Source organism: Castor canadensis, chromosome 12 (genome assembly GCF_047511655.1).
Source record: "Castor canadensis chromosome 12, mCasCan1.hap1v2, whole genome shotgun sequence".
Classification (NCBI taxonomy): Eukaryota; Metazoa; Chordata; class Mammalia; order Rodentia; family Castoridae; genus Castor; species Castor canadensis.
In genome coordinates, this window is record NC_133397.1 from 116,802,567 (window position 1) to 116,820,283 (window position 17,717).

A 17,717-nucleotide genomic window follows, 5' to 3' on the forward strand; every position below is an offset into this window, starting at 1 on the left:
AAGGTGTTAAAAGGATATAAATGTAGATTTTCTAGATGCAATTTTCAACTGTACCTACTACATTATTACAAGAGGGGAGAAAGACTTTGCGGGTACAGAGAAGTGGGCATTTTAAGTGAAGCAGTGCAAAATATACTAGGGCAGGAGTTATTAGGTTCAATTCTTTTTTTCAAATACATAGCAATTTATTTATCAAGACCAATATAATCTTGAAGACTTGAACCGATTGCTTCAGGTTTGAGCTGAGTGAATATTGTGTTAATTTGTAATGTTATTTAAAATATGGCCAAATATTTATGTTTGAATGAACCTTAAAAATAGTCTTCACCTTCTTTAAACCAATGTTAGTCTCTAAATCCATTCATTCTTGGTTACTCTGTCCTTATCCACACTTCACTCTACTACAACTTCAAAATATTGACCATACATTTGTACAGGGAAAACCTGGTCACTAAGGGAATGTACATGAACCTGGGACTATTTCCTGGCATGATAGCAATCCCAACATAATGAAATCTCATTAAAGTATACCAGAATTATAATGATGTTCATTACACAGAATTAGAGAAGTGACAAGGAAAAATGCAGAGGAGTGCAAGACATTTGAATGTTGGGCAGTTGCAGGATTATGTAACAGCCATTCTTGACAAGAAGTAGCCAATTACTGCTTAAATTTCTGGCACATAACCAGTTGTGATTAATAGTTTTCCACTACATTACAGACATATTATTAATGTATTAAAAATGTCAAGCGTTGACAAGCACTAATGTGGCAGGGCTTGGTTAGTCTGCAAAATTTACATTTAATGAGCCCCCACTGACACAGAAAAAGATATTGACCACAACACATGACAGAGTTGCAGAGGGTCACTAGACTGTTCCTTCATACAATTATTTTATCTCATTGTAACTTTTATGTTTGTTGCCTCACCTGCTAACTTTTCAGTGCCACACACACTTCAAAGAAAATCCTTTTAACTTCAAGTAAGTAAGAAATTTAATCTATGAACCTTCACAACACACAATGAAGCAGAGGGCTTATAAAAATCAAGAATTTTCTATTAAAGTGTAATTAAAGAGTTTTCAAAGGCAAAAATGATGTACAAATTGAATATTATTTACCCTATAATCTTTATTACCAAATGGTACTGGTTCCATATGGCTATATTCTAATCAGGTTAGAAATACCTAAAGTTTTGGAAAAGCTAGGGGATGGCAGTAAATAGCTAAGCCAACCAATTATGAGAAGGATAGTCAATGACATTATTTGGAACTCAATATACTAAACATATTCCTTCCGGCCCGTAACTGAACTAACTGACAAGTAATATGGCTCTTGGATTTATCTCAAGTGTCCAGATTACCTAAATAAGGGCATCCTCTGAAGAGCTCTGGGAAGCCCCAGATCTGGTTCTGTTACTTTGCCAACCTTGGGAACTCAGTGTGATTAAATGACGCCATCATCTCTACCTGTGAACTGAAGTACTAAGAAGTCCTCTTTGATAAAAAAAAAAAAATTCCATTAATATGTCATGAATACTCCACAGACTTCTAGTGTATGAATTTGCAGAGCCAATGAAAAAATATGAAATTACGTCATGTCTCTAAAGTTGATAGGTATTATTGATCCAGGCTAAAATGGGCTATAAAATAGATTTGCATGCACGGAACATATATTTTTGAAGGATTCTGTAGCTCATTTTCTTCCACCTTGTACTAACTTTTCAGAAGGCATTTCATAGGCTCTTTCTTTCATCAGAAAAAAAATGCCTCCCAAAATATTACATGGAAATAATAATGATTAAAATTATAGACAATTATATTCCAAAAGCAATTGCCCATTTCATCAACTGAGAAAAAATACTGCCTGTAAATCTACTGAGTATAGCTGGCTTTTAATTTTTTTTATTATATAATCTCTCTAGGAGGTGGAGGTGGTTGTAGTAGGCTATTTATTCCATAAATATTGAGCTCTTCGGGAGCACTTGAAATAGACAACTATTGACTCATTCTTTGTAGACACTAAGAATTTTATACATGTGCATGTTTCTGAATGGAAAGGAAGAAAAGGAAAATTGACTATAATCATACTCCATTGAATGAAAAAGATTTACAAATTCCATAGCCTCTCAAAATTAGTAGCTTCCAGTACAGTCATGATGAGATTTATTAGATGAGCTATTTTAACATATATTGAATGCTTTGTGCAAATATTTTCTTCTTGTGAAGAAAGCATCTTTTAGTTTTCTCTGTGGGAAACCTTGGCTTCTGTCTTTTTTGTTCACTGCCTCTCAAAATATAAGGAATTTAACATGTAGTGCAAAATCACTGGTATATCTTACTCATGCCTGCTTGGGTATTACAAGCAACTGCCTATCATGAGGTTCTCAATAAAACCAAATAGCACACCTGAGTATTTGAAAATTTCTATTTTCACCAAAAGGAGACTGATGAAAGAAATTGCACATATTTTGCAGGATTTAGAGAGATGGGAGAATACGTAAAGTTATTTCAGTATCAGTTAAGTCTAGAGGAAATCTGGCGCTTAATTATCGCATAAACAACAAGTCTTTAATTCTCTTATAGGAAGGTTGAGAGATTCAATATCTCAAATATGCATCTGAGAAAATGTAGTCACCTGAAGTTCGAAACCGAAGAAATAAAATTACTTTTGAAAGTATGCTAAATCACTTACTTCCCTGTAAGACAACATAATTTGCAAACGCACACATGCACACACTTTTTGATATTAGTATCTAATTCTTATGCTAAACTGTATGAAATTTTATTTCTTTCCAGGTGACTTGGTGCTATTGTAACTCAAAACCTTTCTCTGAATCCTTACTTAGAAAAACCTACCAATTAAATGTCTGAAGGCTTAACTTTTTAAGCAAATTGCCTAATATTTTTCAGATTAATAATGGATGCAAAGATAGGTATTGGATTGATTTTAAATATACAAAAAGAAACTGCAAAATACACTAGCCCGTTCCTATAAAAGCAAATAGGAATAATTTTCACCCACATGCCCAGTGAAAGATGACCAAACAAAAACCTTCACAGGAAAACAGCTCAACAGTTTCTTCACAAAATTTTGTGATTACCTCTTTTAAATTTCACAATAGGAAATATCACCAAATTAATTGCCAGATGTATGAAATCCTGAAAACCCTCATGCTGGTATTTAGTGATCAAATATATATCATTTTCACTTCATGGCAGCCAGAAAAGAAAACATACTATATATACACACACATATATGTATATACATATATATGTAAGCTGTAACAGCATCATATGTGAAATATTTGATGCATATGTCTTTACACGCTGATCCACATGCAGAGATCCAAATTTCAGTGAAAAACTAAAAGTTCCCTATCTTCAAAAATAATTTTGGACAGTTTCTGAGCTGCTTTTCATTTGCCACAGAGAAAGGGAAATGGTAAAGCATTAAAAGTGACACAGTTCAAAATAGTTAATGAAATGTGGACTTGCTGATTTTCACAGGTTAGAGATACACTTGGAGGGCTACACAAATCAGGAAAACCTTACCCCTCCCCCCAAAATACTGCTGGGGAAACTTTCTAACCAGCTTAGCCACTAAGCATATGTTAACCACTAAACGGTTTTGATGGAAAAATCATTCTGCTGTTTTTTTTTTTTTCCATTTTGTAGGATAAGAAAACTTTTCGTATTTCCAGTCATAAAATGAGGCCTTATTTCTAGAGCCAATCTACTGCCAAATTCACCATATGTTTGGAAGAATTCTGACTCTTACTCAGAATTCTCCATTCCAAAGACTGACAAACTGTTGTGATGAGGAGTGGCTCCATTCTTCCCTTTGCTAAGAGAAGAATGGGAGAGGGATGAGGGAGTAAGAGCATCTAGTTTCTGAAAATGTGCAGCTGACGAAGCTATAGGAATTCAACCTGCGACTTTTCCAAATAAATTTGTTTGAAAATCTCTGCTAAGAATTTTCCTTCCTTGCCCAGTAAAATGACAACCCACTCTTAAGTAGATTACCACCCCCCCAAAAAAGTCCCTAGCTGAGGTTACCAAAATAAACAGCAGAGGGCGCAGTTTCTTTTTTTATCTAAGTTTTCTCTGGTATGAATCACTTAATCGGTTATTTTGGGCCCAATAATAATATTCGATATTATTTGTATTATATATAGATATACACAGATCCATACCAGAGAGCAACCCAATGTCCCTAGAAGAATCTATCAACTGACTAATGTTGATGACAATATCTGAGAAAATATTCCAGACAGCCAAGTGTTTCAAAATTTTCATCTCTCCTTAGCTGCACAACGTGGGATAGCAATGCTTTAATCTCGCACCAGTACAGGAGATTAAAAGAAAGGGACTTCAAAAGCTCTTGGGGTAGCCACCAGATCCACAGGGCTTGCAACAGGGCGAGTTTCACACACCCCTCCTACCCCACAAATCAGACAATTGGCATAAGGCAAAAAAAAAAAAAAAAAAAAAAAAAAAATCCTCCTGCGCTTGGTGTGTGGTCAGGTGTATGTGAGACCGGGGGAGCTCGGTGCGCTGTCTGTCATTGTGGATGGAGGCACCGTCCCCGCAGCGCCGGGGTTGGGATACAAGACACACTGGGGCGCACACCCGGGAGGACCCGTGCGGGGGGTGTGGGAGGCTGCGGGGCTGTGTGTGCGCACCCGGGCTCCGCGCGCTGCCTCCTCCCGGCGCTTTCCAAAGTTCCTCGCCCACCCGGAGCCTCCCCTCCTGCCTGGTAGATGGCACTGGGGTGGGGGTGGGGGTGGGGGGTAGCCAGAGGGAGGGAGGCAAAGAAGAGAGGCGCGGGTCTCCCCAGGAGAGGGAAGCCGCCAGCACTTACCGTGTGGCCCGTTTGCCCTTGCGCGGGGCGGGAGCCGGGCCGACGGCGCGGGGCGGCGGCTCTGCCCAGCCAGGTCCGCCTCGGGCGGCGGCCGCAGCAGCGGAGCCCGCGGGCGGCGCACGGGCGGGCGGCGGCAGCAGCTCCCGAGGAGCCTCCTCCCGGGGCGCGGGCGGAGCGGGAACGCTGGGGGGTTGGGGGGGTGTGGACCCGAACCGCCGCCGCCGCGCCACGGCCCCGGGGTCCCTATCGCGCCCGGCAGACTGCGGGAGAGGACTCTGCGGACCCCAGACCCACGCCGGCTCCCCAGTACCCGCCGCTTAATTACCTTCGCCTTGCGCCCCCGGGGGTTTGGGGAGCCTCCCGCGCGTCTCCCCCTCCTAAAGCTCCGCACCCAGAGGGGGGAATTCCTGCCAGTTGACGTCCTCTTCCGAAATGCAAAAGATCAGTGACTTTGACAGGTAGATGAGGGGGAGGGAGAAGGGGTGGGCGGAGAGGAAGAGAGGCTGAGAAAGGTTCCTCTCCCTCCAAAAATATAGTGATATTAATAATGGAATCGCAGCCTTCGGAGGTCTTGCCAGCCCAGTCCCCCGCTCGCCGGCTCTCCGCGCCTCCTCGCGCCGCTGCCTCTGCCACTTCTCGCCTTAAACTTTTACTGAGGGTTTTTTCTTTCTTTCTTTTTTTCTTTCTTCAATTTCCTTTTCTTTTAAGGTGCAGGACGATTTTCTGATTCCAAGGGATCAGAACTGGCGGCCAGGCGGTTCTATCCCGCTTGGCACCGCTTTCATTTCATTTCCAATGAAGACGTTGAGCTTAGTCAGAAGGGGCATAAATCAGGACAATTAGCGTTGGCGCCAAGAAGATGCTCGTCCAGTCCCAATTTCGCCCGGGTTTCCTTCGCACATTCCTCCACTCAAGTCAGAAATGTCACTGCACATAGCGTTGATGGCCTCGAGACGCGACGCACCCAAAGTCCATTTGATGAAATATACATGGCCCCAAGATGCTTCTGGATTGCGGCTCCCAGGTTCCCAGCCCCAGCCCGCGGCGCCTGGCCGGGACCCTGCTCCAAAGCCGGCAGCGAGCTCTGGGCAAACTTAGGGGCGCGTGCAAATTAAAGTGAGCGCTAGGCACCGAAAGCGGAGCAGCGAAGAAGCAGTCCCAGGAAGCTGCAGCCCTCGGAGTGGTGGCATGAACGTTTCACTTAAAAAGCAGATCTTCTTCTGCAACTGCCAGCAAGTGGAAGGATTGCAAACCTTCTACTACCTCGAGACCTGGGCGCTCCGAGCGGTCCTAACTCCGTCCGGCTCGCTGTTGCTGCTGCTGCTGCTGCTGCTCGGGCCACCGCGGCTGCCGCTCCGTGACCTCGGGCAGCTCAGGCTACAATCCCACAGTCTTCCTTATCTCCCATTCTGTTCGCCCACAGAAGCAAGGTTTCTACTAACTCAAGTACCTCCCACTTCTACCCCCGCCCCTCACTCCTCTGTCATTTCCCCACAGGGTTCCCAGGCACACCCTTCACCCCGAGCAGTGAGCATGATATTTTTCAGCCAGCAATTTGTTTTCCTACCCAGAGGCCCCACAGAGCTGAAGCCTGGAACCTCATGGATTAGAAATTCATTCTGCTTTAGAAAGTTGAGGTTCAAGAGAGAGCTAAGTAAGCACCACAGGCCTCCTTGCTTTTCCCCACAAATACCAGCAGCTCCCCCAGGACTTCATTCCTCACCAATGGGGTCACAGACTCACCTAGGATCACTCTTCACTACACATTAATTTATGCCAATTCGAAACGTATCCAGGATTACGTAAAATAGGGAGACTTTAGAGAGGACCATTGCAGTAGGGAAAACGCTGATCTCAGAATCCCATAAGCATCTCAAACCAAATTGAAATCAGAGTTCTTTTCTACAAGATGAGAGGAAAATGCCATAAAAGAAAATTGGGCAGGGGGGGAGAAATGACCCAAATATTGTATGCACACATAAATAAAAAAAAAAAAAGAAAATGGGGATGGGGGAGAAAAGTTGATGTTATTGTTTGACAAGAAATGTGTCTCTGTGGTCCAAGGATCTGTGGAATGAACTGAGGAGGTAGTGCCTGCTGAGAGGAGGAGGGATTTTAAAGGTCATGGGCCTGTGGGGAGGAGAGAAGCCTGCCTCAAATTCAGTCAATGCAGGGGGCAAGAAATGGACACTTGTGAACACCTGGTCACTAACCATGCCCCATAATGGAGCAGGGAGTTAAGAGCAGTTGGGTCATTTTTGTGCGTGGGGGGGATGTTAGGGAAGGTTGAAACTACTCTATAGCCAGGCCCTCCCTGATCCTGATCAGCCAGGGAGGAGGCAAGAGACCAGTGTCCTGCCCCCCTTTGTCTGTCTGGAGGCAGGAATCTAGGTTTCCTGTTTTCTTCCTTTCCCTCTGGCACTGACATTGTAAGAAGGGAGTTAGAGCCCCTTGCAAAAGCTTTTAACAGCCAGTTGACAACCCTAGCTCTTCCTCCAGTCTCTGGTCACTCTGTTCCAGGTTTGAAGCCCACTGATGATAACGACGGGCCACTCACCACTTGTTCCCACCTCACAAGTACCCAGAGCCCAGTCTCTTCTATGGTAGTGTTTGGCAGTGGGACTTACTGAGAAATAACATCCACAGTGGCCTTTTAAATTCTCCTTAGCCTTCTGGCCTGGACACTGACACATAGGCAGCTCTCAGCTTTTCTAACCTCTTTTACCCCTTAGTATTAAACCCAAAAGGCCCCCTGTGAGCTGTCATTCTTAGCTTTGTCTGATGGTTTTAATTTTTTCCAGAAAAAAAGAAAAGAATTTTTTGCGGAAACAAGGACATTTCCTCTTGGGATTTACCAAGCTCTTTTGAATACTGGCTCCCAACTTGAGTAAAGTTCTCTTACATCTGTTAGACTTAAAGCTAACCTCCCCTGCCTCATTCTTTCCCCTCCCTCATCCCCAAGTCAGTCTGATTTGGAAATGGGACTCTCTCCAATTTAGTACCATCTCCCACTACAGCAATAGAACTTTTCCAGGGGTGAATTTTTCTCTTAAACATGTGCTCCAACTTTTGCAGAAGCTCAGTCAACCACCAGTTGAGCATGTGGATGTAACTCTAGGCAGTAAAGCAGAATCATCTTTTGACATTAAATTCCCTTCTCCTAAGGAGGGATGAAACGGGAAGGTGACTCCCTCCCCCACTCTTTCCCCAAAACAACACTTTGGGTGATCCAATTTACCCACCCAAACTGACCACCCTTGATCTAACATATGCATATATTAAACAAGCTTTCCAGAATATATCTTTGTATATTTCTTTATATAATATGTACTAACCAGAATATTTACTTTGGATATTTCATTGCCATCAGGGAAAATAATTTCAAGTATACTTACTTTTTTTTTTGTGCCTGTTATACAACACACACACACACACACACACACACACACACACACACACACACTCTACTTTCTTTGGAAAGAATGATTTTTCTGTTTTTATTTAAACTTTTACCTCTTGTTTTTTTCTCCCACTTTTCCTTTAGTGGAGAATGGTTTGATTTATCAGTTCTCTGGCTGGTTTCCATGAATTCCTCATTCTTCAATTTAGATATCCATTTTATTTGTAATCCTGTTAAATTTCTAACTGTTGTTCATTTTTCTAGTTTCCTAGCTGCCTAAAATCACTTTAGAGATTTGGCAGGGTTGTTTAAATGCTTGAAATTTCAATATGCCAAACTGGTAGTGGTGGCATATTTGCAATGTATCTGGTCCAAAAAGACATGTGTCTTTTTATAAATACTGTAAAGTACTTGACATAAAGTAGGTATAAGACAAATGTTCATTGCAGGTATGCTTAATTCTTGATCATTCTCTGGAGTCCATTATAGCCTCCTGAGTAACCAGAACCCCCATCTTATTAAATTAAGACTTGGAGGTCTGAAATACCAAGTCAGTGGTGTCAGGAATTTCTAGTTTCTTTAACCAAGTACCATAGTCTAGGTAGCTTACAATCCACAGAATTTTTTTGTTTTTTACAATCCAGAAGCTGGAAGTCCAAGGTCTGGGTGCCAGAATATTTGGGTTCTGGTGAGAGACCTGTGTTGGGTTGGAGACAGCTGACTACTCCTTGAATTCTCATATGATGGATGGAAGGCAAGTGAATTCCCTGGGGTCCTTTTGAAGAGGGCACTAATCATATTCATGAGAGCTCCACCCTCATGGCAAAATTATTTCCCAAGGCTCCCACTACCTCACATTTTTACTTAGAATGTAAACATAAGAATTGGGGTGTGCAGAAACATTTAGTTTGTAACAAGGGGAAAGTTCTATTTTACTGATTAGATTATATACTATGTAATAGGTGCTTTCTATAACTGCTGCTTATGTCCCAAAAGAAATACCTTTCCTAGCAGTTGTAAAACCTTTGGTTCTTTCTTGCTTCCACTTTGGGCTGAGGGACATGTTTTATTACAGAGCCATTAACAGTGTAGTTTTGAAGTTCCTTAACTGACTTTTATAATGTTTAAATATTTTGACATTTAAACCTCTAGTAAGCTCCAAACATCTGATCTGTGCTCTATGTCTAGATTATGTTGGCATTCCCCTGCTATTGTAAGTGAACCAAGGATACTTGTCTTGAAGTTTTTAATTTGCAAGCCCAAACTGTGCAAGTACCACACATGACCAACGTAGGTCAGTCTCATCAAGTTCCTCTTAAGGTTGAAAACTGACCAAAAAGATATGTTGTTTCATTAAGAACAAACAAACAAACAAACAAACATGTATTTACTGGAACACAAAGAATAGCAAATGGTAAACCTGATGGTTAATAAACAGTACAGAAAAAATGACTTCTAGCAAGCGTGTGCTCTTTAATTTATGGCACTGCATAAAATAGTTTTGAAATAATAAAAATTTAAAATTCACAAAGTGTGTGTTTTGTTCTTTTTAAAGAAAGCATGCTAACTTAAAAGAAGGTTAATTTTAGTCAGATGTGTCATGTGTCTTTTCTATTACAACCTGAGGGCCCTAAAAGTCTTTGACGGTGTTCTTAGTTGTATTAATCCTTTCCCATCCTTAAGAAGTCAACAGAAATCACTCCTTAATGAGCATGTGACAATGGACACATATTTCAACCAGTGGATTTATCAAAATCATGACATCTTGAAATTCTACTACATGCTTTTTTTTTCTTCAAAATCAGAACATGTAGTCAATATGTATTTAACAGGTTGTCTTTCTTTTAGGGCTACAGGAAAAAAAAAATCATCCCACCAGTAGGTTTGGATAATGATGTGGTCTGAAAAACTCAGAAAGTTTCCATGTACTTATATTTTATTGAGTTTAATTTGTCTGCCTAAGATCATTAACTTAATTTTGAAAAGATGGGATCACACCATTAATCTAGTGTGTTGGCTGAAAAAAATACACTCAAAAATCGACAGCTGTGTAGATTTCCTTAAATGTATTTTTCATATTTTCAATTACTCTGCAACCACACAAAAATAGCGGCCTTTCAAATGTTGAGAAGGAAAAGTGTATGGAGAAAGATAGTAACACCTCTGCTTAAATTAGAGGGAGCCCATCGATTCCATCCCAGTAGTCCTTAAAGTCAATGAACAGCCACAGAACTCACGATGCCTGCGGGGAGCTGTCCTGGGTGCTGAAGGACATGACAGAGTAAATCAGGGTGCTCACAGTTATGGTGGAAAGAAAGTTGGACAACTAACAGTAAACTTGCATTTTTAGTATTATTAGAGATGGCTTAAGGGAAAAATAGTTGTAACAGTCAAATCTCTGACTCAGTTTGTATCCAAAATGTTGTAAAAGCGCACAAAGATCTCTTATCAAGCTGTTGACCAAAACTACTACAGAATGCAGCCTCCCTGGTTAGCAGTCTGTGTAGGAAGTTCTCGTACTGTCACGTAAACATGGAACAGAAAACAAAAATGGCCAAGCTACAGTTCATTGAACCATTGCAGTGAAAATATCATTGACATTAGCTATTCCCATAGTGAAAATACAGCAGGTGAGAAATCTAAGATCACAGTGTGCCATTTGGTTAAGGGTATACTTTACTGAGATTTATCTTCCAGCTTTTCTTGATTTCCTGCTTCTAGGTTTAGTTTGAGGCTTGCTCTTCTGAAATTATTACTTTGACTGCTGTTTGTAGCAGCTCAATTTCTTCCATCCTTTAGCTTCTGTGTTGAGCAGAGGCAGTGTATATAAGCTGGATGTTGGCTTGTAGTGAGTAAGGTAAATTCATTCCAAGTAGCCTTTACTTCCTAGTGGCTTGCTATTTCCTCTAGCAGTAAGGTTCCCTTGGCTACAGAAAATGATTAATTCTCTTAAATCCTACCTCAATTTGTAATGGAAAAGTATGAAATCAGAGACATTGTGGATTTTCTTTTGACTTCAATAAGCTGGGAAGAAACTTGATTGTTAGTTTTCTAAACTTTGAAATCCCACAGAAAGTAAAATAATTGTTAGACTTCTATGATTTCATGGAAACTGTTTCTTATTCTCCTCTACCTTCCTTTTTTTTTTCTTCCTCAGATATGAATTTAGTATCCCCTACGTATTGGGGACTACATTAGAAATAAAATGAATGAGGCAGATCCTCTTATAGCTAACTGTACTGGAGAAGACAAACATAACAAATGCTACAGTGCTAGAGGAACTAAAATAGAAACCCTTAAGATGTATGATTCTCCCTGGGAATCCTAAGCAATGCTGCAAGGATGAGATGATTTATGCACAATACCTCAAAAGATGAGTAGGTACTTTTGCAACACACAAAGGAAGTAAAGCCATTCTACTGAGGAAGCAAGAGGAGCATAGCGTGATCTAACAGGGTATACATTGGCGCTTCTGCATAGTTTGGTTTGGCTGCTGCTCACAACAGTATACAGAGGACCTTCCCAGTGAACACTTATAAGTGTTTGACACTGAAAATCTGTTACAAGAACTGTGGGCAGTAGGAGACAAAGCTAAAGAAAATAAAGTAACCTATGTTGTTTAGATTTTGACCTGTAATATGCCAAGATCCATCATTATTAAACTAAAGAAAATGGCGACATCATATGTCTCGAACTAATAGGATCAAATACTTCTCATTTAATTCTTAGTAATTGGTGTTGAGAAGAGAATGATTTGAAACAGCAAATCATTTTGAGATTTCTATATTTGCTTTTGGAATACATTATATGCCTCCTTTTGGCAGCAGATACACCTTCCTAATGAAGCTTTGTGCTTATATTGATGTTAAAATTAGTTGGCTTTCCTTGAGTAAGTACTGACAGCATGGGAACATGGCTGCAGAGCAGACTGATGACTGAAATCCAAAGCCCAAGCATTTAACCAGGGATAATCCACACATGGGTAATGGAGAGTTGGGTATTTAGAGCTGTAGCTACCAATTGTGTTGTAGTCAGAGAGAACCAAGTGCTAGGTCATTCTGTAGTGCTTTGCAGTTTTGCTGCCCTAAGACATTGTGTTTTACTCAAGTCCTGTTGAAGAAAAACTAGAAATAAGAAGAAGTAATAAAAGTACAGAAAGTACTAAAGTAATAAAATACAGAAAATGATGGTGAAATGCATAATGTAAGGAACAAGAACATATCAATGACAGCAGTCACCAAGTATTTCTTTAAGTTAAAACAGAATTCAAATGTCTGGTTTTGGTTTTTTTGTTAGAGATGGTTAATTAAGCTCTCTCACAGTTTGTGACCAAAAGGTCAGGAGTTATATTGGCAATGATGGAAAAATGAATCATTTAAAAATATTGCCTGTCCTCCTTACATACTCCCACTGGCTTCTACATTTATAAATCTCAGCTTTATTAATATCTTTGTAAAATGAGTATTTGGAAACCTTTCTTTACTCAGCCTAAAATGACATTTGTCCCTACTACACTGGAGGCTAAGTTTGTAACAAAGGAGGGGTGGGAAGCTGTCAGTTACCATATATCATGGTGCTACATATATGTGTGTCATATTGCTGTTAGCATATTGCAATCATCCTTATATTAGGGATTGACTGATAGACAAGGAAAATTGGATGCTCCCAGCACACCAAAGCACTTAGAACTATAACCCTGGACTTCAGCAACAGAAAACTTAGAGACAGATATAAACGCAAGGTTAGCTTAAAACCTACGATACATTTCGATACTTCAAGTAAGGTTTTTTTTTTGTAAAATCCAATGACATATAGCATAAGTATCATTGGACAAGGAGCCAAGAGACCAAGCCTGTGTTACAATCCTTTCCTGATGTGTAAATTTACATAAATCATTTCACTTCTTCACTTTCTCCTCTATAAAGTGAGAAGCTGAGTTTGATGAATCTAAGGCATGAGTTCTCAATGTGGATTTCATAGACTTCCTGCTTGCTAAAGAGTAGGTTCCTGAGTTCACCCCATATTGACTGAATCAGCATTTTTCCAGGTAACTCTTCTTAAGCACAGAAGACTTTGAACATTGCTAGCTTTAAGTTTTCTCCGGATTTTGCATCTTGAGTCTTGCTTTGAAGTTGAGATTAATTTCAATGACAGCTAAGATAAAAATAAATCTATGTTTCATATTCTTGGATAATAGAACAGGAGCTCTGATTTCTCCGAGTTGTACATAAATTTCTATATATTAGAATTAAGTGGGATATGAGTCTGATTCCCTGAAAGATTAGAGAGAATAAAGGCCAAGGGCTTTGGAATAATATATTTAAGACAGAAAGAAATCAAGCATTTGCCACATAATGCAGTTAATTTGTAATCATCCTCACTGAGGTCCAATATCTGAAACATATGCATTAGCTATAAGCTGACATAATCTCACTTAGAAATGTATTACTCATCTGATAAACACCAGTTCTCTGAAAACTACAATAAGATCCAGTCATGAGGTATTAAGAGCTTTTGTACATTTCATTCTTGCTGAATTTTCTAAAAATGAGTGATCATTTGACACTATTTACCACGACTAACTAAGATATCTATGCAAGGGGTCATTGCAAATTACTATAGTCAGATTCCCACCAAGGTCAGAACATCTAAGACATTTCAAATTAAAATTTAAACTGTGTATAAGTATGCTTATATATAAAATATGCTATATTTGAATATATACAGGTATATTCTGTGTATTCAAGTTAAAGCTATTGCAAAATGTTATAAAATGTATTGACAAGTCTCTGAAGACCAGAATTAACTCCTTGATACATGACTTAACCTTTCTGCTCTCCCATTTCCTTAGGTGTAAAGCAGGAGCGGAACTCATGCTGAGAATCCTGTAGAATTGCTTTGAAGAAAAAACGTAATATTTGACTTATATGAAATAGAACAAAGAAACCTTTTGCAATAGTTTTAAGTGTGTGTGGGGGAAGGGGTTGAGAGGGAGAGCTGGTAGGGTTGATCTAACCAATGTACAATATAAGTTTATTTGGAATTGTCGCAACAAATCCTCCCTATACGACAAATATATCCTAATAAAAAAATTAACGGAAAAATGTGCTATTTGGTAAAAACAAAATATTGTGTTGCAAAGATTTGCTATTACTTACTTTCTACATTATGGTACTGAACCTTCTATTTATAATATGTTGGTATAAATTCTGATATTTAGTTACTTAATAAGAATTTTTAGCTATCTATTTTGCTAACAATGTATGAAGTACTCTGAAAAGTAGATCCAGAAGAAATGTAAGTTATAATTTCTATGCTAAGGCATTAAAATTTTTCTTGAGGACTTTATGACAAAAATCACACTGGAAAATTAAAACCTGAAATAAAAAATTTAAAAACTGGCTAAAAATGAATAACACTGGTGTTCTAAGATCAGAGTATATCTTACTGAAGTAGATGGAACACTGAGCTACACATTTTAGAATTTGGCAGGTAAATCACAGAAAGAATTTCAGCAGGAGGGGGACAGCACAGCACAAAAGTCAGGGGAGCCAGAAAAGACAAGTCATTTTCAGGAGATGGTGGACAAACTTGAATTCCTCAGTAAAGAGTTTGAAATGTATTAAGGAGCTAATTATAGAACAACTAAAGTTCCAAGCAGTGAAGACTCATGTGCACCATGATGTATTATAAAAATTTACCTGGAAATATTGGTCATAAAGAATCAGACTAGAGAGATACTAAATGCAGAGAGAACAATCAGGAGGCTACTGGATGAAGCTAGGGAGTCAATGACGTATACTACAATGGTAGCTGTTGAAACAGAAAAGAGAAATAAATGGATATGTGAGATGACGGTGAGATTTCTGACAGAATTTGTTTACTGGAAAATAATTTTAAGCTGCACAATTCTTTAAAATTAGAGGAGAATAAAAATAGTCCTATGAAACAATGACATTTTCATTTTTACTCCAATGTTCAAAATGCATAGACCTTTCATTCACTCAGTCCAATATTAATTAAATGCATCATATATGCTTTGTTCTAGGAGCTTGGAGTTTAAGGGTGAATAAAACAGATTTGACTCAAGAGCCTCACAATTGTAGTTGGAAAGGAAAGAATAGAAATATAATTAATAAGCAAATGATCTGTTATATTTGAAAGATATATGTATATGCACACACAAAAAAAGCAGAATAGAATAGGAGGGATTTGGCTCGACATGTTGAGGGTAGATTGCAGTGTCAACTAGAGTGGTCAGCATAGAGCTCACAGAGAAGGTGGCGCTGAGCAAAGACTTGAGAAGGGAAGAGAGCTGGTCCCATAGAAGAGAGAGGACAAATGTCCAGGAAGAGGAAACAAGCAGTGAAAGGCCCACCTTAGCACTCCCTGGCAGGCAGTGTGGCTCGAGATTTAGGAATCCATTTTACATATCTGACAGACACTTACATGAGATCCCTTTTACATTCATATTTAAAATTCTTTGGGGCATAATCACATTTGTACTGCTTGTAATTTTGAGTCTTTGTTAAAAAATATGTGTCTTCTCCAGATTATGTTATATATTATATGTATGTATAATTTTGTGTGCTTATGTGTATATATGTGCACAAAGCATCACAAATAGTGTGCTCTCACTGTTGATATCAGCTGTATTATTATTACTATTAGTAGTAGGAATAATACTGATGTTATATGGAGATTTCATTTTTGTAGTTTCCTGAGGGGCTCTTTCCTTCATTTTGTTTTTCTAATTTGTACTAATATGATTATCTAAAAAGGAATTTTAGGCCATTTACAAGGATACAAAACATATGACCTCTGTCAACAAAAGGAACAGACAAGGTAGAGTGGGATGGAAACCTAAAACGTATATCATCATGCCCAAGTGCCACTAATTTTGCCCTAAGTTTAGCAGTGGATAATAATGACTGTAAGATAATTGAAAGTCCCAATAAGATTTTTAAAAATTGTTATTTCATTAGCAAGTAACAGTTGTACAGGGGGATACATTGTGATATTTACAGACATGCTTATAATATATCTTAGATTTACCACCTCCATCATTCTTAGAGATATAGAAAAAGCATAACTAGGTATGGTGGTGTGTGCCTATAATCCCAGCACTCACTCAGAAGTTCAAGTTCAGCCTGGGCTACCCAGTGAGATCCTCCCTCAAAAAAACAGTAAATATGTAAATAAATAGATAAAATTCATTGTAATAAGACTATAAATAAAAATTTCCTGAGATCCTTGGAAAAGAATATGATTAAAGAACATTTTTTACAACATCCTTGCAATAGATTGTAATATAGAGGAAAAATGTTCCCTGGCAAAGGCAGTTTAATCCACAACTCCAATTGATTATCTTGAGTACCTCTGGGAAAAGCACAGAATACACATGAAATAATATTTGTTTCAGCAAAAAAGAATCTCATTTTCTCACCTAGGATGTCATATAACCATATGTTTACAACTTCTACAAATTACATCTCCGTCCCTCGTTTCATATTAAGATACTTCATTCAAACTGAGGAAACTTAGATGGGATGTCCGCTTCTGCTGCACATCTTTGTAAGTCTTTCTAACAGTGCCTGAGGACGAGAGATTGGAACGTTTTGTCGGGTACTGGAAAGCTGCTGAGCCTCAGTGCCACAAAGACAAACCAGATGCTATAGCCTCAAGACCCTCGTCAACCTAAAGACTTAATTACCCCATAGTACACTTTTTACCAAGCTTGTTAATTCAGAGTTTCAGGAAATGTTAAACATCATTTATGCATGTACCTAAGAAGGGATAGCACATTAACTTTTCAGAATTTCAGAAAATAAAATTAGTAGCTGTACAGCTGCGGCAAGGCTGCCTTATGTAAAAATTACAATTAAGAATCTCTTCCATCTGTGGATAATTCTCCTAATAGTTAAGTTTTGAGGGCATAGAAAGCTTTTTTTAAATGGTTTTATAGTATGAATTTGGCATGATGCCCTTACATATTTATCATGATTTGAAATATTTTTCTCATTTTCATCTCCTAGTTATATTTTATGTGTTAGATTTATGTGAAAATATCCACTCAGTGATCATATGAGATTTGTTTGTCATAAGGACACCAGTGACCACTTAAGTATATAAGAGAATGTTTGAAGAAAATTCTGAAATTCTGGTGGACTTGATTCCAAGTGGGAAAATGGCAATCAATAGTAAATAATGAACAGATTTTGTGAGCCCTGGTGTGAAGACAGGTGACTTCAGATGTGCCTCTGCTGATCTTCACAAACTCATGCTGTTTGGAATAATGCATAGCTTCACACCTTGGGTAGCTTACCATGAGTTGTGATTCACGGTACTACCGTAAACCAGTAAATAACAGCACTAGCCAAGGGTTTTGTAATGCTGATTAATAAAGCCTAATTGCTACTTCAACTTGTAAATAAAAGTGGTTCAGTTTCTTAC

General features: G+C 38.9%; 1 protein-coding gene across 5 annotated transcripts in view; it reads right to left on the reverse strand.

The window, feature by feature from the left end:
* Positions 1-5,963, reverse strand: part of Ntng1 (netrin G1) — a 321,200-nt gene extending 315,237 nt beyond the window's left edge. For 4 of the 5 annotated variants that reach the window (XM_074050873.1, XM_074050871.1, XM_074050872.1 and 1 more), the window contains exon 1: positions 5,190-5,963. The gene's annotated coding sequence lies outside the window, so the exon portion shown is untranslated. Of the gene's footprint in view, positions 1-4,864; positions 4,978-5,189 lie in introns of those variants that run through there. The other variant, XM_074050870.1, reaches the window with a different exon arrangement.
* Between the last annotated feature and the right edge of the window lie 11,754 nt (positions 5,964-17,717).